This window comes from Lactuca serriola, chromosome 4, assembly GCF_051521515.1.
Source record: "Lactuca serriola cultivar US96UC23 chromosome 4, Lser_US96UC23_V15, whole genome shotgun sequence".
NCBI lineage: Eukaryota > Viridiplantae > Streptophyta > Magnoliopsida > Asterales > Asteraceae > Lactuca > Lactuca serriola.
The window spans coordinates 236,122,688-236,148,775 of NC_136411.1; positions in this window are offsets into that span (position 1 = coordinate 236,122,688).

Below are 26,088 nucleotides of genomic sequence, written 5' to 3' on the forward strand. Positions count from 1 at the left end.
ATTAAATCTTCTTCCTGTTCAAAAAAAAAATGTATTCTTCGCCCTTTTGTCATGCTAAACATGTGTAAGTCCTAAAAAAAATGAGAACAACTATTTATTAAAAAGTCATAACTTCTATAAATAATAGAAAATACTCCCATGATTCTCCCCATGCGTGGAAAGAAACTCTCAACAAAAAATTCACAAAGCAGGAGGGCAGAAAAAGGCAAAACAAAACCACATTTTGCAAAAGACGTCATTTTTAATTTGTAAACTTGCTACAGTTGTCAAATGTTAATCATTGGTAAAAAAAATCAATCATTTAACTTTCAGTTGAATTATGCAAATTCAAAAACCCCACATCAGGTTGAACACAAATATTAAAAACATACATTTATTTAGAAATTGAAAAAGATATAGATTTAACAGCTTGGTCATCCTCATCCCACTCTCTGCCCAAAAAGACTCGTTAATTATGATCACACTCTTTTTAGATGTCATAAGCCCTAGCCATTACATCAGTTTCAAAACACATACTAAATTAATCAATTAATAAACCACATGTCTAATATTCTCATTAATCTAAAATAAAAAGAAGAGTCAAGAATTACATCAACCCCTTCCACCAATTCCAGAAGTTAAGGTGTCTTTCTAAGATTGAGATCAGCTAGGAGTTATATCAGCAGCAGGTTGTGATAAAGCCACGTGTCGCTGTTTCGAGCATCTCAATTACGTTCCCGAAAACATAATAGAGTTTGAGTTAATGAAATATTGTGAGTGAGTACCTTATAGTTTATACATTAACATCAAATTTATAACGGCTTCATTAGCTATGTTAACGTGTCATTAATATTGAATTCATTAGATCTAACACCAGAGGATGGATCCAGCAAGTAGTCCTTCATGTACTTAATCTTTAGCTTGATATAGTCTTTTTATTCTCTCATTTTTGACATGGCTGCTTCTTTCTACAACCTCAACTCCAAAAATGACAACTAAACCATGTGACAGTAACATGATGGCGTTTTCATTAGCGTTAGACAGCTATGTAGTTACAGTTACTTTGGGTTTTGCACTACTAGAAAAGTCCATACACAACAAAAAACCTAGCCTTTAGCAGCGACAACAGTCGTCGCAATTGATTCCAGCTGTCGTCGCTAATACTTTTAGCGACGACATGTCGTCTCTAAAGCGTCGTCGCAATTAACTCGTAGCTAATAGTCGTTTGTCATCGCAAATGTCGTCGCCTCTAATACATGTCGTCTCTATTACTCATGTGTCGTCTCTATTTATATTCCAATGACCTATTCCGATGACCGGACAGAGTTTTTCCGGCAAAGCTTGCCGGAGTTATGTGTCGTCGCAATTAGTCAACGTGGTCCTTAAAGGTGCCGCTGCTAATGTTCTTTTCTTGTTTTTTTTTTTGATAAAAAACTTATTTTTTATGATATTATAGATTTGATAAAAATAGATTAATAAATATATACCACATTACATAAAACATCAAACATCGAGTATTACATATCTAATAAATCCTACATAAACATCTAACATATAATCTATAAATCCAAAATAACATCATCCATAACATAAAACAAGAAATACTATGTTTCTTCTTCTTCGTCTTCGTTGGGATGGAGCACTTGTACCCGCAGTTGAAGAAGCTTTAGGCCCAATGCCTCTCACAACCCCGCACCCTTACTGTTAGCTACAGTACACCATTTGGGGTGACAAACGTCAGAACATTCCAACGCCTGAAGAACGTTGTGTATAGGCATTTCTAGTCAATAGCATGGTTATAACACTCACATAGAGTATTAAAAACACATTGATTTACGGGGTTTTCAGACGTATTGGAAATTTTATACGTACATACATTTTCTAGAAACAAATATTGGTTTTAATAGAAGGCTACATTTATGCTAGGTGAAAATATGGGATTTTCTAGGAACAAACAAACAAAACAAACAAAACATTTCATTTCATACAAACATTATCATTTAATACTTATGAAAGTCACCAGCTTAAATGTTGATCTATTATTTCAAAACTACTTGTATGTCCCAGGGATTCAGTAATTACAGGTAACAAACAGCTTTTGAAGAAGGAACGCTGCGGCGCCAGTTTAAATTCATATTTTGGCATCATATTGTAATTGGTTTTTGAACATGTACCTTTTAACAATGTAAACTTTCAATTATATATATGATGGTTGTATTGCTTTCTTTACTATGTATTCATTTGTTACGTTACCACATGAAGTCATCCGCCCCTGAACATTTCCGCCGTTCCGGTTTGGGGGTGTGACAATACCCAAAACAATTGCTGACTAAATCTGATTGAAATTCATTCCACCATTGCCCCTGCACCATCCCCATCCTCCTTCCTCAACCATCAATTTAATACCTGGAAATGGAAAAGGAAACTAGAACACAAGCGTACAAAAAAAGATACACAAACAGAGGCTGCATTTTATAAATTGTCTTGCATAACTAATTTATGGAAATTACTAGTTGGACCCTGAACTTTTATAATCAATTATTATTATTATTATTATTATTATTATTATTATTATAACACATAAGTAGAGCATCAGGGTAAAATGGTCATTTTGCATCGGTCAGCACATTGAGTCAGATGTACAATCAAACGAAATGGTTTCTTACTCGGTCAGAATTTATTACTCAGACAGACCTTTCTCAGTCAGAACTTTCTCAGTCAGCAACTATCAAACGGGGCCTAAATCTGTAGTTGTCGCTACATCAAACTTTCAAAAACATATTCCACGTAACCATGCAATTTTACTAGATTTAAAAATCTGCCTACCATGCCACGCCGAACACTGCTTGTACAATGGATAATGTGTTATATTAAATCGGAAAAGATTAAATCTTGTTGACCCCAACCATGCCACACCGAACACTGCTCATTCAAGCATATGGTCTAAAGTAGGGATGAGAAAAAGGCCCGAACCGGGAATCGGCTTCGGCCAAAATCAAGAACTGAACCGGCCCGGCGGTTCTACCGGTTCCGGTTCCACCTGTTCCTGGTTCCTACCGGTTCTTGTCGTGTCTTCAAATGTTGGAACCGGTCTTCGAAAAATAGCATCATACGGTTCCGGTTATATCGTTTCCGGTTCCTACCGGTTACCAGTTCCAAAAATCCACAAAAATAACGTCCCGGTCCCGGCCCGACCGGTTCCATCTGGTTCCGGTGCCGGTGCCAGTTCCGGTACCGGTTCCGACCGGTTCCCCAATCCATATGCTCATCCATAGTCTAAAGGGTGAATCTCATACTTAGCAGCATGTTGTGATCTTATAATTTTAACAAGACAATCCTATAGACAATGAGGAATAATTTAGATGATGTTGAATACAAGCATAAAAAACAAAAAACAGCCGAGAAAAAGATGTATGATAATAATTGAGAGCTCAACATAATCTCTTTTAAGTTTTATAGGAATAGTTGTGTACCCTAGTAAAGCCGCCGAGACAATTACTATCTTCTGTCTAAAACATCTTATATTCCTAACATACATGTCACAACGCATTGTGTTTTGTTTTCTTTTTGTTTTTTGTTTCTTTTTGTTTTTTGTTTTTTGTTTTTTGTTTTTTCAAATATTAAGTGAAAGTCAACCAAATTAACCAAATAATGATCCGGTGTAATTGTCTTCCAGGTACACGTTTGGTATACGGTTAAATTCAAATAACAAATGTTAAAATTTTGATACGTAATTTATTAAAATGATTTAATTTTGGTTCATGTTTTAAAGATATTCCGCAATATACAAGACACAATGTTTTAGCAAAACAATTACTAATATCTTACATTGACATGGAGTTTGTAAACCAAAATTAAAATTACTAATATCCCTAAATTTTCAATTTGGATTTAGAATGATTAAAATCTAATAAGTTCTAATATTTTTGTTGGGTGAATTTTCAAGGGAAATATTATCCATTGTTTTTTCAACCTTGTCTAGTTTGCAAATGGAGGTGTTTAATGTTTTTCTAATTGCAATTTGATTATTTTATATATGTATAGTGGTCGACAACAAAGGTAGCATAAACTTTGTTACATAAGTATTTATATATAGAAATGTTAGAAATAGGGGATGAACAGATTAGATGAAATTTATAGATACATAATCACAGAAAGTATATGAAGTGTTCTTCAAAATTGTATCAGAAAAATGACCAAAAAACGGCTATATGATTCTTGTTTGAAAACTGTCACAATACAGTAAAAACTATCATCAAAACTACCAAACTTGTCATAAAACGGATCTCACGAAAATGGTCAATTTTCTAAAAATCGGATTTTTGATGCATTTTTTTTTAATATAGCAACATAATCCAAATCGGATTTTCGACCCCCAGGGGCTCCGCCCCTTGGACCCTGCTCCCAGGGGCGCTGTCCCCAAATCCTCGTTCGTTTAGGGGCTTGGCCCCTAAATAACAATGTACTTTGAATCTTGAAAACTTGAACAAATATGCACTCCTACACCATCCTATGTTGTACAATATTCAACAAGATCACTTCTGGTCAACAAATTTAATCGTATTACACTTAAATAATATTAATGATATTAAATCACCAACAAGAAACACAGATAAAGGCAAGAGAGAAATAGGTGTCATGCAAACTGTGATTGTCATCAAACATATACCTAACCTCTTTTATATGGTATTTGATTGTACAAAAGGTACTTTTACACTTTTCTTAAGGTGACCAAAATGTAATAATAGAAGTTTGAACTTTTATAATCAAACATAATATCCACGTGAGAAAATCAGTTTCATTTGAAGACTTTTGAAGCCTTTTCTTAGGATAACCAAAAATAGCATCAAACTTTTAGTTAGTTATGCTTTTAATTATTTAGAATTTATTGATAGTGGATATTAATAAAATCTATCGTTAGCAGAAATACATTGCCATTAAACCAACCAAAAAATACCATATTCTTTTCAACAAAACAAAAATACTTGTACATCTCTATTCAACCAACCCAAACTACCTAAATTGATTTGAAACTTTTAAATGAAGTAACCAACTAAATGATAGTCATGAAAAAGATCCATCTAAACAAGGTACTTGACTGAACTTCATTTCAAAGCACCAATGTAATCAACTTCCACATCATCTCATTTAAGAATATCTTTCTTGAACCTAGATCCAAGAATATACCATGAGGACTCAAATTGAAATGGTGGGCACCTACAGAATAGGCTGCAATAGCACACAAAAAGGGCATAAAAATTACCATATGTTGGCTCATAATTTCTTGATGTTGTGGGCTGTGAAGTGGACCCGATTGTAGGCTCCTTTTGTTAGTATTTTAGGTTGTTAAAATGACACAAAATAGGTTGTTACAAGACACAAAATCACTGCTGCGTTTTTGATTAATGACACTTGTTTTCACTCATTGTTGGAACTTGAAAACCTTTGTCCTGATGTTTGAACTTTGAATGATATTAGTTTGAAAGTAAAATGAAATATCTGCCATCATAATCAATGTATTCTTCGTGTGGAGAGTAAGGTTACAGAGGCTGCCCACAAAGCTCAACCTGGATAGAATCAGCTTTCATCATCAATCAACACTTTGCCCGCTTTGTAACAATAGAGATGAGTCGGAGATACATTTGTTCATGGAGTGCTCGACCGCGATTCAAATTCGTTCTATACTTCACATGTGGTGGGACATAATTCCAATTGCTTTCAACTCTATTGAAACATTGTTTCAAATGGACAACAACACTACTATCCCTCAAAAAATAAAAAACATTTTTTCTGTGGTGCTCGTAGTAGTGCTCATGGCTACTACCTAGGTTATTTGGAAATACAGGAATGATCACACATTCAACAATGTCGTGAGGAACAGTCAAGATCTGGCGAGTGAGGTGAAACTTTTGGCTTTTAATTGGATCAAATTTAGATGTAAAAAGGGAAATTTGTTGAATTGGCAGACTTGGTGAAATTGTCTGACTAGAGAATGTTTGAACTTGTTGTAATTCTAGCTTCTCGCTAGGCTGGTTTCTAATTAAATCTTCTTCCTGTTCAAAAAAAAAATGTATTCTTCGCCCTTTTGTCATGCTAAACATGTGTAAGTCCTAAAAAAAATGAGAACAACTATTTATTAAAAAGTCATAACTTCTATAAATAATAGAAAATACTCCCATGATTCTCCCCATGCGTGGAAAGAAACTCTCAACAAAAAATTCACAAAGCAGGAGGGCAGAAAAAGGCAAAACAAAACCACATTTTGCAAAAGACGTCATTTTTAATTTGTAAACTTGCTACAGTTGTCAAATGTTAATCATTGGTAAAAAAAATCAATCATTTAACTTTCAGTTGAATTATGCAAATTCAAAAACCCCACATCAGGTTGAACACAAATATTAAAAACATACATTTATTTAGAAATTGAAAAAGATATAGATTTAACAGCTTGGTCATCCTCATCCCACTCTCTGCCCAAAAAGACTCGTTAATTATGATCACACTCTTTTTAGATGTCATAAGCCCTAGCCATTACATCAGTTTCAAAACACATACTAAATTAATCAATTAATAAACCACATGTCTAATATTCTCATTAATCTAAAATAAAAAGAAGAGTCAAGAATTACATCAACCCCTTCCACCAATTCCAGAAGTTAAGGTGTCTTTCTAAGATTGAGATCAGCTAGGAGTTATATCAGCAGCAGGTTGTGATAAAGCCACGTGTCGCTGTTTCGAGCATCTCAATTACGTTCCCGAAAACATAATAGAGTTTGAGTTAATGAAATATTGTGAGTGAGTACCTTATAGTTTATACATTAACATCAAATTTATAACGGCTTCATTAGCTATGTTAACGTGTCATTAATATTGAATTCATTAGATCTAACACCAGAGGATGGATCCAGCAAGTAGTCCTTCATGTACTTAATCTTTAGCTTGATATAGTCTTTTTATTCTCTCATTTTTGACATGGCTGCTTCTTTCTACAACCTCAACTCCAAAAATGACAACTAAACCATGTGACAGTAACATGATGGCGTTTTCATTAGCGTTAGACAGCTATGTAGTTACAGTTACTTTGGGTTTTGCACTACTAGAAAAGTCCATACACAACAAAAAACCTAGCCTTTAGCAGCGACAACAGTCGTCGCAATTGATTCCAGCTGTCGTCGCTAATACTTTTAGCGACGACATGTCGTCTCTAAAGCGTCGTCGCAATTAACTCGTAGCTAATAGTCGTTTGTCATCGCAAATGTCGTCGCCTCTAATACATGTCGTCTCTATTACTCATGTGTCGTCTCTATTTATATTCCAATGACCTATTCCGATGACCGGACAGAGTTTTTCCGGCAAAACTTGCCGGAGTTTTGTGTCGTCGCAATTAGTCAACGTGGTCCTTAAAGGTGCCGCTGCTAATGTTCTTTTCTTGTTTTTTTTTTGATAAAAAACTTATTTTTTATGATATTATAGATTTGATAAAAATAGATTAATAAATATATACCACATTACATAAAACATCAAACATCCAGTATTACATATCTAATAAATCCTACATAAACATCTAACATATAATCCATAAATCCAAAATAACATCATCCATAACATAAAACAAGAAATACTATGTTTCTTCTTCTTCGTCTTCGTTGGGATGGAGCACTTGTACCCGCAGTTGAAGAAGCTTTAGGCCCAATGCCTCTCACATGCCCCCTTTGTGTACCCAACACCTTCTCAAATATTGCGATCCAATCAATAGTGTCTGGATCACCACCAGATTCGGGTATATGATGAGTCTGTAGAGCAACCTCATCAACTAAGGCATTCTGTAATTCACAAAGATTGTTAATATACTTTAAAACTAACACAAAAAAAACCCCAACAATCTACTACGAAAATTTAAAGTAATAATAACTTACATATTGGTCTTCAACTAAAGGATCAACAAATTCCCCTTTTTTATTCACATACACACGATGAAATACTTCAAGTCTATTCAAATTCTGTTTAACATTACAAAATATGTTATATTTGAATAAACACTAAAAAATATGGTATAACTGAATAAGCATTATTGTAACTTACTTTCTTGAAACAAGCACTACCATAGTTGCACGTCCCTCCACGATTCTTCACTACTTGCTTCTTCCGGCATTCTTTGTTTCTATCAGATTGTTTTTGATGATTTTTTGTTAAGAAATGGTCGATTTTAGCATTCCAACGTTGTCGATCCATATCCGTAAGGGCTTGAGCCCTTGCTGCCTCCACATCCCCTGCAAAATCAATCAAACGGTTTTTTGCAATATTTTTGCGGCCTCTATACCGCGCACATATCCGATTGTTCAGTGGCGCCCAATAAGTTGGAGCAATGGGATGATTTGTAATCGCTCCAAAATCAAACCATGTCTACAAAAAAGAAATAGAGAAGTTAAAAATAAATCAAATTAGACAATATTAAAAAATATAACTTTATAAATAATTTACCGAAAGATATTGGAACATGCCAACCCTTTCGGCTTCAGAAACATCAGTCCATGTGTGCTTATCAAAACCGATGTCTCGCCACATATAGCTCCCAACCTCCCGAAAGAAACATTCATACACCTCCCTAATCGGTATGTTAGTATTTATGTCGAATACTATCTTCAGAGGCCAGTCACCATTAGCTTTAAATAGTTTGTGCATTTTTTTATTTACCGCCATGCCTCTTCGTCTCGGAGGCACCACTGCATAAAAAAATATTAGTCAAAATAAATTTTTATATACAAACAATATGTAATACAATGAATTAGAATAAATCTTAATTACCATCATTCTGGTGATCACCAAAACCTCCACCGAACGGATGTGGTGGCTCGTCACCACCGTCGCCTCCATGCCCCATCACAGCAGCCATGAGATGGAGCAATGCAATCCAAAAAAATGACATTCTGAAAAATTATAACACAATATGAATATATATACATATAATATGATATGATTACAACAAATAGAAACCTGATTTTACTAGTCAAATGTAAAGATTTTTTTAATCATTCTCTCCCCCAGACACTTTAGTGTCTGCTGACACATCACTATCATAATCAGAATCTTCCTTGTCATAATCAGTCTTGCAATCAGACACATTATTGATGATACGTGTTGGTGGGTCAACTTCAATATCATCTTCAACCTATTGAGAATTTTGAAAGTACTGACTATAGTCGATTGAGAGAGTGAAATTAGAAGAAACATTACTAAGAATGAGAATCATTGTCAACATTTTCAATGGGATCATGGTCGACATCGTTCATCAGTAGATCCCAAATTCTTCTATGATTAACATTTTCAACAACCCACCGTTGGATGTAATTTTCGTCACTTCGAGAAGGTTCTTGGATGTAAAATACTTGCTTGGCATGTGTAGCAAATATGAGTTGATCTTCGCTGCTCAATTTGCATTGTGGGTCGATACTGGTGAAATTATTATCAGATTTAGCTCTTGCAGTATCGAACCACTTGCAACCAAAAAGTACGGTGGAATATTTATGAGGATAATGAAACTCGATAATCTCTTCTAGTTGACCATAATATTTCTCCTTATTCTCTCCCTTAGTTAGAACCCCTGAGTTTTGTGTTGATCGTTGGGCGTCACACATAAGTACCATAAACCTAACACCATTCACTATGCAAGCGGTGTAAGTAAAGGCATTCGCATGCACACCGATTGAAAGAGCCAATAACTCCTTATTAGACTCTAGAGATTTTTGTTTTGCATATAACAGACCTTATGAGGAACCGTTTAGGGAATTCAGTTTTTTCATCACTTTCAGGATGTAATAATTTGAATTCACTACATTGATGAAAAAATATATATATTTAGTAAAAAAAGGGAAATTAAAAAAACAAAATGAATTAAAAGATAAGAACACTTACGCAATATACTTTCTGACTTCCTCAAAACTATCAAGAACAAACCAATGTAGACGTTTTCTTTCCTCTAGACTGAGATTTTTCATTTTCTTTATGCTAGCCGATCGACACTTAGACTGAAACACCCATTACTTTGTTTCTTCTATGACAACATCCTTGTTTCTTTCTATGCGATTGAATCGAGTCTCGACATCTTCAAGGTACATCGAACAAAATGATAATGCCTCTTCAGCGACATAACCCTCAGTTATAGAACCTTCCAGACTCGCCTTGTTTCTGAAATGGTTTTTTAGTTTTTTCATATACCTTTCAAAAGGATACATCCATCTCATACATACTGGGCCTCCACAAATAGCTTCATCAGGTGGGTGAGGTTTAAGGAACTTGTTTCCACTCTTTTTCAACCATTGACTTTTCCGAATGTTTAGTTTTATCAAGTTCGCCCGAGCATTTGATATGTCTTTAGACTTATCATTCATCAGAGAAGTACCCAAAAGACTCTCACCCACATTTTTTTCAATATGCATAAGATCAAAGTTGTGATTCAGCTCAAGAGAAGACCAATACTCAAGTTCAAAGAATATGCACTTTTTAGACCAATTCAACTCGAACTCCTCACGATTCCTCTTAATACCAGCTCGTTGAGAAGCTACTTTACCCGATGGATGAAACAACAGACGAGCGTGTTGCTTCGATATAACATAATATGGACTAAAACCATGTTGAGGTATATGGAATTTCATTATGGCTAGTAGTATAAATTTATTGACATTACATTTGTTACACTGGCATCTAATTTGACCTTTGTTATCGACGGGTGGTTTGGACCTCTCAATAAAAGATTCAAGTCCTTGTTGGAACAGGGTAGACTTACGGTTTTCAATAGTAGTCCAGGTTTTATCAATAGACATGTTGCAACTGAAACATAGGTTAGGTTTTAGTGTTTACTTTACAAGAACTAGAATTAAGATTGAAAATTTATAAGGATAGAATAACCACTCAATCAGATGGAATAGAAAACCGGATAACGGGAGAGTATTCACAAGGGTAGACTTCTAAACCCACTTTTTGAATACCTTACCTCATATGCAAATGTGTATTACATGATTGACCATTTTTTGAAAAATTCGGCAGCATTTCCCTTAGCTCCTAAGTATATATAAAGTTATATAACGATGAGCAAAGAGAAAATAACAACCGAATATTTCTTAAACAATCAATCATGTAATACACATTTACATCCTAAATGAGGTAACGTATTCAAAAAGTAGTCCCAAAACGGGACAACCCGAAATTAATTTCTAAATCAATTTCGGGCAGGTAATTCTAGGTTTTTGATGATTTAAAAGGAAGAGACTTAAACTCAAAATAACTTACTTATTTATTATACCATTGTACTTTAGCGTCTTAATTTTGGTTTTTATTTTTTTATTATGGCATTATACTTTCAACAATATTATATATTTGTTATTTATATCATCTTTTTTTTTTTCCATATTTTGATTTTTAATCCCAACTTATTTTTGTTTTTATTTTTCTATTTTGAGTAAGTATAACTTAGTTTAGCATCTTATTTTTAATTTTAATTTTTTATTATGGCATTATACTTTCAACAGTATTATATATTTGTTATTTATATCAACTTTTTTTTTCTATACTTTGATTTTTAATCTCAACTTATTTTTGTTTTTATTTTTCTATTTTGAGTAATTATAACTTAGTTTATCGTATTAATTTTTTATTTTTATTTTTTCTTATAACATTGTACTATAAACAATATTATATATTTGTTATATATATCATCTTTTTTTTTCATATTTAGTGCCGTCACTTTAGTAGAATTTTTTTGAAAAAAAAAAATAGAGACGTGATACTATAACGATCTTAATGGATACTATTTCTTTAGTTCAATTTAATTTTTAGTTTGTTTTATTTAAAATAGTAAACTATTACTATTTCTTTATGGATACTATAACGTTCTATGTTATTAGATTTTTAAAAATATAATTTATCTGATGATTTTAAATAAAGTTTTCATTAAATATTAACATACAAGCTAATAATAATAAATATTTCATATGTTTAAAGTTAGCCCATAACAGCCCTATATAAATATTTATAATTTCACATATATTTTTTCATACAATTCATATAAAAATGTCTATATTTGCACATACATTTTTCATACATTTCATATAAATACCTATAGTTTTACATATATTTTCACATACATTTTTCATACATTTCATATAAATACCTATATTTTCATATAAAAATGCCTACAATTCATATACATATATTTTTTCACGTACATTTTTTCATATACATACACATACACATATATTTCACATAGAAATACATTTATACATACATTTTCATATACATTATTTCCTACGTACACATAGATATACATTTTTTTCATAATATACATTTTTTTTCATATATATTTGCATATACATTTTACAAATACATTCATAGATTACATCTAATTTCACATACGAAAAAATATGCAAATTTCACATAACAAAATATATACATTTCACATATATTATCAACAGAAAATAAAAAATAAAAAAATAAAAAAAAAAAAAAATGTGGAACCTGCTGCTGCCGGTAACGGAAAGTCGCCGAAAAAGCGAAAGTTGTCGGAATTATCTTCTAGCCGACGAAAATTGTGAGAGCACCACCGGAGTTACTTAAAATCACAAAAAAAATGAAACTAAGGTTAAATATAGGTGAGAAAACAAGAGAAATATAAAAGGGAAGAGCAAAATACACCTTATCGGCGTTTTAATCTCGCCGGAGAACTTAGATTTCGCCGGAAATGGCCGAAATCTGCCGGAAATTCACAGGAAATGAAAGCCTAGAAGGAGAGGTGTTTTGTGGGGGTTAAGTATGCCGGAAATTGACGTAATGTCGCAGAAGAATTCGATGGTCGCTGGAGTTTGCGAGGGAGTGGAATGTTGGCCAGCGAGACTTTCGCTAAGTCGTCTGGACGAAGGGGTAGTCAAATGGACGATCTCTTTAGCAGCAACCATAAAATAGTGGTCACTGAATATATCTATATAATTTTCAATTAATAAAATTAAAATATTTTTAATTAATATGTTTTATTTATGAAAATGACTACAACTTTCTCATTATTGTCCTTATCAAATACATTTACTATACTAATATTTGGAAAAAGTTGAAAAAAAGAGAAACACCGAAAAAGCCGTGGGTTGTATTTATATTTTGACTAATAAGAAGACTTGACTAATTTTGACTATAGTTGCCTAATTTTAACCAAACTAATTATCCAGATAATTGTTTTTGAATACGATTAACTGGTTTACTATTATAAATAAGATTGACTAGTTTTGACTGCCGATACAAGAATCAACAAAGAGTACTTTGCCCTAAATCGACTCGACACATATCTTTTGCCCTAAATCGATACACCAACAATATCCTGTTCGACACCATGGCATCGGACCATCGTCGCCAGATCATCGTCCTCGGTCCATCGTCGTTGGTCCATTGTCTTCGGTCCATTGTCACTCCACACCCTTCGATTGACGCACCTCTGTTCTCCACTCAAAGTCAAACTCGAAGCTAAACAGGTACTCCATACTCTTTTCTTTGCTACGACCATCAATTTAGCTAAAGATGTTGCTCTCATGCCACATACATCACTTTCCTGCAAATCAATTGTTCAACTGCTAATCAATCGGCTCCATCATTGCAAAACAAACAAAAGTCATGTTGGCCAGATATCGCATGATCAGATAAGTCAATTGATTGATTGACTATCAACTTTGTTTTCTAGGTTTAACTAAGTTTAACAATCCAAAAGACACCTCCCATCGTCTAGAAATATCATGCTCAACGATATGTACTTCCAGCATAAGACTGAAATTTGCTTAGCAAAAAAAAATATTACAACAATCACATTGAATCACCTTCTCATATATATACACATGTATGCCATAGTATGATCATCTAGTTCATTAAGATAAGTAACTCTTGAATGCCATAATATGATCATCTAGTTTATTAAGATAAGTAACTCTTGAACCCAGTAACATAATTTTCCTTTGGATTAGGGAAGAAAGAAGGCACCTGCCATAGTATGATCATAGTTTTGATATCATTAGATTCAAGATTCGTAATTACGTTTGATTTTATTTTTTATGAAGATGATAAGGGTAAAATGGTAATTTTATTTTGTATTTAACGAAATGACTCGTAACTGTGACAACCCGAATTTTCTTTTTCTGCGAACCGTTTAAAATCAATCGATTCAGAATTATTCCTGCTCTCGTTAGCATGATTTTGAGTCTAATTAAATATTTTAAACTCAGTACAATCAGGGTTTGCGTCCAAGAACGATTTTTTCAAAGTCATATCATAGCATCCGGGCCAAACACCCCCTTCAAGAGGAGTCTACAGCCGCAACTCGAGTTTACGGCCGTACACCCCCACCCACCCCCCTTGGCCAAAAACTCACCCCTATATAAGGGATGCTTAACCTTCATTTCACACTTTACTCACTTCAAAGGCTTTCTCTCTCTACTCTCTCTCAACATCCATCGATTTTGCTCAAGCATCCTCAAGAAAGTAAGCGATCCTCCATCTTGATTGTGTTTCAATCTCTTATCTAGTGATGAATCCATGTTCCTATCTCATTAATTTCATCCTTGTTTAGTGTGACAACCTGAAATTTTCCATTCAAATCAAACCACATCAATCCAATGGAAGTAGAGCAGTTTCAGTGAAAATTCAGACTTATGGAATAAGTTTGGCAGTTTTAGGGTTTTACACCTAAGGAGTTATTAGGAGAGTGGGTGCACTAGGATTTTGTGCAACACTGTAATTCCATTACTCTAGGTCATTAGAATCCATTCCGAGAATAGAAATATTTTCTGCCAAAAAAATCTCAGGACTATAAATAGAATTCTGAACCAAATTAGTTCATTATTTGATTTCCATTTAGAGAAAAGCCAAATACTCTTTCACGGATCTTCGGGTTTTCATCCCAGATTGTGAGTCTACTTCCCTAAATGTGTTTTAATACTTGTTATATGCTTTATAACATTGTTTGCATGTCCAAAACACAAGATCCGGGAGTTTACCGCCCAAGAACGTTCTTGGGGAGTAAACTCCAAAATCAAGCCTAAAGGCCACCTAGTCCCATTTCCGTGTTAGGCATCTAACTAAGGACGTAGTGTATGATCATTAGAGGCTAGAAACAAATCAAAAGCAAGTAGTTTGAGGAGTTTACGGCCAAGGAACAACCTCTTGGGCCGTAAACTCGAAGTAAAGGGCACAAATGAGTGCCTAGTGTTCCTTTAGCCTTAGAACAAGAACCTAGAAGCCTTAAACTCATGATTTAGACCCACAAAACAATTAGAAACCAACTTTGGAAGGGAGTTTACGGCCAAGATTCTCCTTAGGCCGTAAACTCCAAGATTAAGTGCCAAAACCACTTCAAACTCTTCCTAAGGCTTAGTCTTCATTTTTGACTAGTACCTTAATGTGTTTAGGACCTAGAAAAATCATGAAAAGCTCAAGTGTTGAAGAGTTTACGGCCAAGAGTATTTCTTGGGCCGTAAACTCTTTTAAAAGGCTCAAAGGACACCCTAGACACTTCCTTAGGCCAAGAGACTTTGAGGGCAAGTACCTAGATGAGTTTTGGGCTAGTTAATATTCTTAGAACCTCATGTGTGAGGGAGTTTACGGCCCAAAGAGTTCTATGGCCATAAACTCCATCAAATGATTCCATTAAGGCCATAAACCTCCCTTGATCCAAGTATTGAAGCCTAGACTTGTTCCTAGAACTGTTAGAGACTTGAAAAGACAATAAGAACCCTCCCAAGGGAGTTTACGGCCGTAAACTCCAAGGGAAAAGGGTCTTTGGGCCGTAAACTCCCCAAAGGAGTCAATGTGGTGCCCAAACACTTGTATAGCCTTGAAACAATTCCCCTCTAAGGTTGTAGTACTTCTAAACTCCATTTCATGACTTGTTTGAGAGTTTACGGCCAGGAGCTTACTCCCCTGGGCCGTAAACTCTAATGAATATGGTCTTTTGACCTTAAACTTCCATTAGGGGTATTGCACTTCTTTGTTGCAACCCATTAGCCTCCTAGCACTTGACCAAAAGTGTTGTCCTCGCGCTTAAATGTTATTACTTGTATAATTAGTGTTATAATCACTAATTATTTATATACATATGTTTCATATGTAATTAGGATCATTGTGTGTGTCTAAGTCTTCACTTGACACCAAGCACTTGTCCGATCCTTCCGTACGATAACAGCCCGTTCAATTCCAGTCACATACTGCAGGTGAGTTCATACCCCTTAACTAATGTTTTAAACTATTTTAAATGTTTTATGGGGGGGATACAAGTAGAATCATGCTACTTATTATGTCAATCACATGTGATTAGTAAGTAGGATATTATTACTTATTACATCAATCACATGTGATTAATATACAGCATTCAAAAGATTTGGCTACTCATTAGCCGTTTTACCAAATAGTTTCCTTCAAATGATTTTTATAAACATTTTATATGTTTTAAACTACTTATTACACTGTACATCTTACTCTGTACATTGCCTTTCAAACTTATTTACAACTGTGTTTCAAACGATGTTTTCCTTATACACAAAACTATTTTATCATACTTATGCCTTTAAATTGTTTTATAGATTGACATCAAGTTGATCTTTTCTTAAAAATAATACTTATATTTCAAATGTCTTACAAAATTTATTTATTCTTTTATATTATAAATTGCATGCCTTTATATGTATAGTTAGATAAGAAATGTTTAAAAGACTTAGGAAGGCTATCCACCCTGTTTCCTTTTCGCGCTTGAGATGTGGTCTGGTGGGATATCGGATACTCGTCCGAAGGTCGTTTAAATATTAGTTATATATCATGTGTACATATAAAGTCATAAAAGGTCCTTCCAATTCATCCTATGCCCTTGGGTAGCAAGGGTATACATCCACGTCCATACGTACCACATAGATTACTAGTAAGCTACCATATGGGTAGTTCAGGAAGATACTAGAACCATTACTTGAACGCGATATCATACAATGAGTCAGTTCATTCATGAGTCAATACTTTCTAGAACATTACTGTACATTACATATACAGCTATACTAGGACGAGAACATATACATCTATACTAGAACGTTTACATTACTATACTTGCTAGATAGAGAGAACACACATTACAGCTAGCACACGTAGAACATTAAAGTTCATTACAATCCTATACTTGTTAGAACAGTTCATTACATTACTATACTTGCTAGAACAGTTCATTACATTACAGCTAGAACAGTACATTACATTGCATAGACGAGAATACGTTAATTACTGTGATTTAAATCGGAGCATGACTTAAAACCTCATGACTTGAGTTGCGGCCAAAGTCTCTTGAAGGGGGAGCGTTGAGTTTGCATATAGATTCTATAATGGATTGACTATCCTACGCCTTGCTGCTAGCTACAGCGGGACCTGCAGGTCTACGGGTGCCAAACGTCATACATTAATTTCGACCATTCTTATGTCGATGAAACCAGTCCATAGTATGAGTTTGTGTATAGATCTATACTGGATTGACTATCCTACACCTTACTGCTAGCTACAGTGGGATCTGCAGATCTACGGGTGCCAAACGTCATTTCTTTATTACGACCATTCATTATCTCGTTGTCACTAGTCGATAGTATGGCGCAATTTATCACATAGTGCCTTTGCCCAAAATCCGGCCTGAGGTAATTAGTACGGTAGTAGCCCTTTTAGAGCTACGTTTTAGTACTACGTTAATTTTTCCAGTACATATTTTTAGTGATAACCTCACTTAAACGTAAATGTACAAACTATATTTTTGGATAATGATAGTTATACTTTGGAAAAATACTTACTCTTACAAGAGACATACACACATAACAGTTGAGTCTTGGTAGAAGACTCCTTTTGTTACTAATAGGAATCATAGGGATTTCTAGGGATTTTCAAACATTTACAGTTGAGCTACAAACATTTTCATACTTATACGGGCTTTCTTTCATAGCAATGTCAAGTCTTAGTAATTATAAGTTTTAACAAATTAAGACACATTAATACTTATGATCTCACCAGCTTTATAGCTGATACTCGCTTTCAAAATTACTTGTATCCTCAGGTCATCATAGACAGGTACCGATGCAAGGAGAAAGGAAGATGGAGCTTATTCAAGACTTATCTTTCATTTTGATTTATGCTTTAGTGTTTATCAAAATTTGACAGAATACAATTGTATAATAATTATTTTATTAATGCAATGGATGATGTTGTTGCTTGTTTACTACTTTACATTGTTGTTGATATTATACATGACGTCCTCCGCCCCAGAATGTTCCGCCGTTCTTGGTTTTGGGGTGTGACAGATTGGTATCAGAGCATTGTTTATAGTGAATTAAGTATATCAACCCATAAAAGATATACTAACTATAAATACACAAGGGATTAAAAATACTCTGACCAAGAGTTTATACTTTAAATAGTAAAATATTTAAGTAAGTATACGTGCTGCATTCATACTAAAATCAGTGTCATTAGGACAATACAAAAGAATTACGATTGTTGGGCAACACAAGTGGGCTTAGAGACATATGGTCAAAACTGGGAAGATATAGCCTGATCACCTATATTATCCGAGGGTTGACTAGCATGTGCCTAAGTTTAAGTGTGTGGTTGCAACAATGCTAAAATCTTACCAACCCCACCACAATGAAAACAATAGAACATAACAATAAATTTAAAATACTATAGGTGTATTTTGGTGTTACTATAAGTACTATATACTTGAGAATTAAAACGGGATCTTCATTATTAAGTTGAATAGTTGCTAAGTGGATACACTGAGGCTACATGTAATTAGGATGTTATAGACTTAGAACCTGTGATAATTTTGCCTTACCCCTATTCTGTGTGAATAAGGAATTAAGGTCACTTATTCGAAGGTCTATCCTATTTAGATTACACATAGCTGGTATGCACTTCACAAATAGCGATGTAACTAATGAAGGTTTCCTAAATAATTATCTAGATAGTTCATCTAATTATTATCCTTTTACCCTAAATTCTCGCATAGAAATCATAGCTGGACTCCATCCCCTTGACAACCAGTATCTTCCGAATGAAGTCATAGTTGGTTGGTTTGGAGAAGAACCAGAGAATGATCATCCTATCCCCTTGAATGATCACCATGACGAAGACCTTTCGTATGATGCTAACCCCGAACCAGAGGTTGAGAACCTACCCCAAACAGCTCCTTTCCAATTCCTAACCCTCTTCCGACTTTTCATGGCCCGACCCTGAGTGAGTGGAATGCTTGGAAACAGGGAGCCAAGGACAAGATCAGTTTATGCTATTTGATGGTGACCGAAGCTTTTACGACTCAAGTAATGGGGGCTCAGCAGATAGAGTCTTGCCAACCTTGGTCCGCAGAAGGGCCTAGAATGAGATTCAAGGCAAGACAACTCTACGTCAGATTTCAGAAGTAGTCGCCTATGCTAGAATGCATACCCTCTACACCATTCATCTAGCATATACTCACGAGAGATCGGAGAGAAACCATGAAACCCTGTTGAAAGCACTGGCTGAATCACGAGCTGAAGTCATAGGGCTCCGAGTACGCCATATGGTGTGCGAAAGACACCTACTTGACATGGAACGTCAATTGGTTGAACTAAGAGTTCACCAGAGGGATGACCGTCGCCCGTAGTAGACGCTTTACTTTATTTCCCTTATAAAAAGAAATCGTGTTTTTCTGTCTATGCCCGATGTGGTATTTTCTATGAAATTATCTTGTTCCGTAAGTACTTTAGTTAGGTCTTTATGCTGTCAGGAACTATCTTCTGCGGATATGATGTAAGACCTTTACAAGGTCATTTTCCTGAATCTCTACATCGTGAATATCATAGGTATTGACAGTCGGCTAACTTCTGTGTCATTCTTCATCCGAGTACTTTTATCTTACTTTCATTGGAGTCTATCTGAATCATACTTTAGTCAAGTCATTGGACTATGGTGATTTATCTCAAGAGGCATTTCCAAGTCTCTTTCAGTGGTTGGATCTTGTTATTCACCAACCCACGATACCTCAGTTCGAACGACAAACGTTTTGAGACCATTCTACGAACATACTTCCATTCCGTACTAGGACTGCATCATAGGGATGTAGGTCAAACCTTCGCGAACATACTTTCATTCTTTAACCAGGACTGCATCATAGGGATGTAGGTCAAACTTTCGAGATCATACTCTTACTTTTTCATGAACAATCTAAGTACATCAGAGTCAACCAAAATCGCTCACAAATCCTCATCTTTCGTATTACAGAATCATGTCGTCATCCGGAAACATCCAGCCAAGCAACGAGACCTCTACTTTTCCTATGGACGCCGCTACTTTTCAAACGGCATTTACAGCTGCCGTAGTGGCTGCCGTAACCGCGGTCATTGCGCACCGTAGCGCTATCAACACGGTCAATACTGCTGATGGGAATGAAGTTCCCAATCGCGATATCCATCCAGGAAGTCACCAAACAGTAACAATCACAGGCTCGCAAAGCCAGAAAGCAGAGAACAAGAAACGAAAGCGTCAAGCCCGGAAGGAACGCAAGAGAGCCCAAAAGCTGGCTATACAACATCAGCAAGTGGAAACCCCTGCCGTTCCCGTACCGAGCAGGCCATATGAGGGAAAACTCCCGAAGTGTGATAAATGTAGTTTCCATCATCACGGGACTTGCCATGAGATGCAATGTTGCAATTGCCTAAACATAGGGCATCATGCTCATGACTGTGGAGCACCGAAATGACCCATCACTCAAGTCCCTTTCATCGAGACTAACCCTGCGCACAAGTTGAGTTATAGCGCAGAACGATTTAAGAAGAAATTTTCAAGGTGGAGTAACGAGGAAGGCACTCGTGTCCACATAACGTTGGCTAAGCACCGAAATCCCGTCGCCAAAGCTAGTACTAGCCAGTCATGCCACTAATGTGGTGAGACAGGGCACTTCAAGAGAGATTGCCCGATAACGCAGAATTCTGGCACAGATGGGAAGATTCTCAGGATCACAGCTGCAGGAGAGCCTGCTCAGGAACCACGTTAATGTAATTAAGGCGTTTCGTTGTAATAGACTTATAAACTACCTAGAACTAGTGCAACTAGAGTCTTACCTTTTGCGAGATCCTGTCTGTATAGGGAGTCTCGTGCTGCGTATACTTGTCTTTTGTAGTATATCTTATTCGCAGCAATAGTCTTGTGGTAAATCTGAAAGTACTGTAACTCTTGTTCATGGTTGCACGGTTGTGTTTTGTCTGTAAACGTCTTATGTTTAATTCTAATGTCTTTAAAGTTTCTGTATGGTTCCGACATTATCATACAATCAGATTCCATTTTATCGACGCGAAAACAGCTTCATACGTACGTCCCTATCTTCTAGATCACTTTTCCAGCGAAGCCGTCATATCAGAACGCCGAAGTGCTCATTCCAGGAGTACCTCTTAGTTATTTTCTTTCCAAAGAAATCCCCGAGGTACCACTCGTGCAGTACGTCAAGTTCAATCTAGGAATTCATACGGATGATCTATCACTGAGGAAGGTATACATAAGAGTGTTATATAATCAAGGTTCTACAGGTTTAGAATTAATGATTTCGCCTTAACTCTTTTCCTCCTTGGGATGTAAGGGTAAGGAAGAATCAGTTATTCGACTACCTTTTCAACCTTAATTATATACGACTCATATATACGAAATTGTGATCGTGAAGCCCAGTATGAATTCTAAAATGGACTTCAGGACGGAGAAACTGCCTAGGTATACGAGTAATCACATCATCATGCGAACAAACTTAGAACCCAGTACAACTCCCGAAAACAGATCACCCTATAGTTTAAACACCCACGGAGATACAAGAACAACACGAGCAACTTGGCGAACCACACAGAAATAGAATTAGAAGACTAGGTTTCTCACCCTAGAGAACCCCGGTCAGATTCTTCCAGAGATCGATGGATCGCATCGTATGTGCCTTGGATATCGAGGAATCCGTCAAGATTTTCATAGAAATCGTTATCTCTGCCTTGCATAGACAAAAGGGTTGAGCAAACGTAAGGAAAGAAACTACTTCCAGGAATAGACCTGAGATCCGAATATCACCAGTTCGATGTGTTAGGGAAGGATGTCTGGGAGACTATCTTCCGAATTCGATGTGGACGCCTCGAGTCCGTAGTGATACCTTTCGGATAGGACCAGTACGCCCATGGTTTTCATGAGCTAAATGAATAGGGTTACGTCTTTCTTACTTGGATCAATTCGTCATTTCTCCATGAAATGACTTACTTATCTACCCTCGTAGTAAGAAGAAAGCCCATGGGAACTTTCCTTCAGAGGAACTTCTCTTGAAGTTCTCTAGGCACGAGTTTTGAAATTGAAGAGTCAATTTCTATGACACACTGTTAGTAATGTGAGAAATTTTGAGCACTTCTTCAATTTGCCAGAACCGTTGAGCATTTATCAACACCAGAGACGCCGACAGTTTTTCGCCAAATTCTAGGTCTTACCGACCTACCGCCTTAGTTCATTCAGAACTCCTCGCAAGCTTCAGAAACTCGTACGACTTTGACCCAGCAAGGGATGGCCTTTGACTGGGAAGTTACGCAAGAAATGGAACCTTTGCGATTCCGAGTGAGTGACCAAGTTCTTTAAGATAACTCACTCTGAGAATGGCTTAATACGCTTCGTAAAGCGTGGAAATCTAAATCCAATATAGTTAGGACCTCCGAAATTCTTATCAGAATCGGTCCTGTGCCTCGCACAAACTAGACCTACTCCGCGAACTTAGTAACGTACTTTCTACTCTTCGCATCTCGATCGTGAAACCATACCTTTCCGTTAGGACTCTTACAAGTCCACTCGTCGAGATCCTTGCCTTCGTATTAGAACCGTAGTGACCCTCGACCGAGAGGTCAAGCGGACGAAGCAACGCCGTCGCCAGTTAGTGAAGGTTCATTGGGATACCAACCGAGAGCCCGATTTCACTTAAGTGCGCTAGAACCAATCGATTAGGAAGTTTCCTTCTCATGTCTTGATCATTCGTGCATACTTCCTTGCCTAAATTCTAATTTCGGGACGCAATTCCCTTTAACAGGGGGATGATGTGACAACCCGAAATTTTCCATTCAAATCAAACCACATCAATTCAATGGAAGTAGAGCAGCTTCAGTGAAAATTCAGACTTATGGAATAAGTTTGGCACTTTTAGGGTTTTACACCTAAGGAGTTATTAGGAGAGTGGGTGCACTAGGATTTTGTGCAACACTGTAATTCCATTACTCTAGGTCATTAGAATCCATTCCGAGAATAGAAATATTTTCTGCCAAAAAAATCTCAGGACTATAAATAGAATTCTGAACCAAATTAGTTCATTATTTGATTTCCATTTAGAGAAAAGCCAAATACTCTCTCACGGATCTTCGGGTTTTCATCCCAGATTGTGAGTCTACTTCCCTAAATGTGTTTTAATACTTGTTATATGCTTTATAACATTGTTTGCATGTCCAAAACACAAGATCCGGGAGTTTACCGCCCAAGAACGTTCTTGGGGAGTAAACTCCAAAATCAAGCCTAAAGGCCACCTAGTCCCATTTCCGTGTTAGGCATCTAACTAAGGACGTAGTGTATGATCATTAGAGGCTAGAAACAAATCAAAAGCAAGTAGTTTGAGGAGTTTACGGCCAAGGAACAACCTCTTGGGCCGTAAACTCGAAGTAAAGGGCACAAATGAGTGCCTAGTGTTCCTTTAGCCTTAGAACAAGAACCTAGAAGCCTTAAACTCATGATTTAGACCCACAAAACAATTAGAAACCAACTTTGGAAGGGAGTTTACGGCCAAGATTCTCCTTAGGCCGTAAACTCCAAGATTAAGTGCCAAAACCACTTCAAACTCTTCCTAAGGCTTAGTCTTCATTTTTGACTAGTACCTTAATGTGTTTAGGACCTAGAAAAATCATGAAAAGCTCAAGTGTTGAAGAGTTTACGGCCAAGAGTATTTCTTGGGCCGTAAACTCTTTTAAAAGGCTCAAAGGACACCCTAGACACTTCCTTAGGCCAAGAGACTTTGAGGGCAAGTACCTAGATGAGTTTTGGGCTAGTTAAAATTCTTAGAACCTCATGTGTGAGGGAGTTTACGGCCCAAAGAGTTCTATGGCCATAAACTCCATCAAATGATTCCATTAAGGCCATAAACCTCCCTTGATCCAAGTATTGAAGCCTAGACTTGTTCCTAGAATTGTTAGAGACTTGAAAAGACAATAAGAACCCTCCCAAGGGAGTTTACGGCCGTAAACTCCAAGGGAAAAGGGTCTTTGGGCCGTAAACTCCCCAAAGGAGTCAATGTGGTGCCCAAACACTTGTATAGCCTTGAAACAATTCCCCTCTAAGGTTGTAGTACTTCTAAACTCCATTTCATGACTTGTTTGAGAGTTTACGGCCAGGAGCTTACTCCCCTGGGCCGTAAACTCTAATGAATATGGTCTTTTGACCTTAAACTTCCATTAGGGGTATTGCACTTCTTTGTTGCAACCCATTAGCCTCCTAGCACTTGACCAAAAGTGTTGTCCTCGCGCTTAAATGTTATTACTTGTATAATTAGTGTTATAATCACTAATTATTTATATACATATGTTTCATATGTAATTAGGATCATTGTGTGTGTCTAAGTCTTCACTTGACACCAAGCACTTGTCCGATCCTTCCGTACGATAACAGCCCGTTCAATTCCAGTCACATACTGCAGGTGAGTTCATACCCCTTAACTAATGTTTTAAACTATTTTAAATGTTTTATGGGGGGGATACAAGTAGAATCATGCTACTTATTATGTCAATCACATGTGATTAGTAAGTAGGATATTATTACTTATTACATCAATCACATGTGATTAATATACAGCATTCAAAAGATTTGGCTACTCATTAGCCGTTTTACCAAATAGTTTCCTTCAAATGATTTTTATAAACATTTTATATGTTTTAAACTACTTGTTACACTGTACATCTTACTCTGTACATTGCCTTTCAAACTTATTTACAACTGTGTTTCAAACGATGTTTTCCTTATACTCAAAACTGTTTTATCATACTTATGCCTTTAAATTGTTTTATAGATTGACATCAAGTCGATCTTTTCTTAAAAATAATACTTATATTTCAAATGTCTTACAAAATTTATTTATGCTTTTATATTATAAATTGCATGCCTCTATATGTATAGTTATATAAGAAATGTTTAAAAGACTTAGGAAGGCTATCCACCCTATTTCCTTTTTGCGCTTGAGTTGTGGTCTGGTGGGATATCGGATACTCGTCCGAAGGTCGTTTAAATATTAGTTATATATCATGTGTACATATAAAGTCATAAAAGGTCCTTCCAATTCATCCTATGCCCTTGGGTAGCAAGGGTATACATCCACGTCCATACGTACCACGTAGATTACTAGTAAGCTACCATATGGGTAGTTCAGGAAGATACTAGAACCATTACTAGAACGCGATATCATACAATGAGTCAGTTCATTCATGAGTCAATACTTTCTAGAACATTACTGTACATTACATATACAACTATACTAGGACGAGAACATATACATCTATACTAGAACGTTTACATTACTATACTTGCTAGATAGAGAGAACACACATTACAGCTAGCACACGTAGAACATTAAAGTTCATTACAATCCTATACTTGTTAGAACAGTTCATTACATTACTATACTTGCTAGAACAGTTCATTACATTACAGCTAGAACAGTACATTACATTGCATAGACGAGAATACGTTAATTACTGTGATTTAAATCGGAGCATGACTTAAAACCTCATGACTTGAGTTGCGGCCAAAGTCTCTTGAAGGGGGAGCGTTGAGTTTGCGTATAGATTCTATAATGGATTGACTATCCTACGCCTTGCTGCTAGCTACAGCGGGACCTGCAGGTCTACGGGTGCCAAACGTCATACATTAATTTCGACCATTCTTATGTCGATAAAACCAGTCCATAGTATGAGTTTGTGTATAGATCTATACTGGATTGACTATCCTACACCTTACTGCTAGCTACAGTGGGATCTGCAGATCTACGGGTGCCAA